We start from the raw sequence: 853 nt of genomic DNA on the forward strand, positions 1-853 counted from the left end.
AAGAAAATAATATATAAAACAATAATATATAAAAAAATAAATATACCCATACATTATATTGTCTTTGAGCTTTTGTAGTTCAATAGTAGTTCATGTATAAATTGGTAGGAAAAATAAGGATGCATGAGGGTTGAGAGTTTTGTTAGGTTTAAAAAAAGGGTTAAAAGTTTGTGTTAAGCAAGAAATGTGGTGTCAAAACAGGATGTGTGTGTAAGGGGAGACAAGTGTTTTTAGTTGGAGTTATGAACTCTTTTTTTCCAAACAGGAAGTTTGTGTCTGTTCATAGAGGAATATGGCTGTGTAGTAAGATGCTTGTTTCCCAAACGCACTGCTCCAGGTTCAAGCTCACTGTGTGGCACCTTCAGCAAGTGTCTTCTACTATAGCCTTGGGTCAACCAAAGCCTTGTGAGTGGATTTGGTAGATGGAAACTGAAATAAGTCAAGCATATTCCTGCTGTAAGGCCTTATTTCCACACACGCCAGCTTAATTTAATTTGTCCTTAGTTGAAAGACATTCGTTGTTATGTCCTGTTTTATTATTTTTCATTGTATTTGTGTAACATTGTTCGTTTTTTTCCATCCTTGTTTTTGTATACATTCGCTGCTTTCTTCCAAGGAATCTAATGCTCTTAGCTTAGTTTTTCCTTGGGGCTGGCTAGATTGGAGCAATATCGAGAATAACCATCCGAAATTGCAAGGATAATCTGGATCTTGACTGAGGAAAGAAAACTCCGAATGATCTGTCCTTGTTTCCTTGTATCGTCTATCTGGATGTTTTGTCCATTTCTTGTATCACCTAACTGTCTGGACGTTTTGTATCCTTGTCCCATTCTGTATCATTTATACATATATA

The 853-nt window shown here is 35.8% G+C and overlaps 1 protein-coding gene across 6 annotated transcripts in view; it reads left to right on the plus strand.

Moving 5' to 3' along the window:
- LOC106880554 (uncharacterized) overlaps positions 1 to 853 on the plus strand; it is a 92,302-nt gene that overhangs the window by 73,261 nt on the left and 18,188 nt on the right. The gene's annotated exons all lie outside the window — the stretch shown is intronic.

The sequence above is a fragment of the Octopus bimaculoides genome, chromosome 13 (assembly GCF_001194135.2).
Source record: "Octopus bimaculoides isolate UCB-OBI-ISO-001 chromosome 13, ASM119413v2, whole genome shotgun sequence".
Lineage (NCBI taxonomy): Eukaryota > Metazoa > Mollusca > Cephalopoda > Octopoda > Octopodidae > Octopus > Octopus bimaculoides.